Raw genomic sequence first — 254 nt, forward strand, 5'->3', positions numbered from 1 at the left:
GAGATAGGAACCCCCCCCCCAAAAAAAAAAAAAAACATCTGACGGGTTTATTCGCCATAAATATGCTTCCAGCCTCGCGGCCCATAATTCCATCGCAATAAATACCAAAAGGAAATTTATATCCGAGATCCATTACTTGTGAGCTTTGGGAGAAGGAGCATCAAAATTCTCCATTTGTTTATGGCTCGAAATATCGTCATCATTATGATTATTTTCTTACTTAAACATCTAAATGATGATGTAATGTTTGGTCG

Source organism: Penaeus monodon, chromosome 34, assembly GCF_015228065.2.
Source record: "Penaeus monodon isolate SGIC_2016 chromosome 34, NSTDA_Pmon_1, whole genome shotgun sequence".
Classification (NCBI taxonomy): Eukaryota; Metazoa; Arthropoda; class Malacostraca; order Decapoda; family Penaeidae; genus Penaeus; species Penaeus monodon.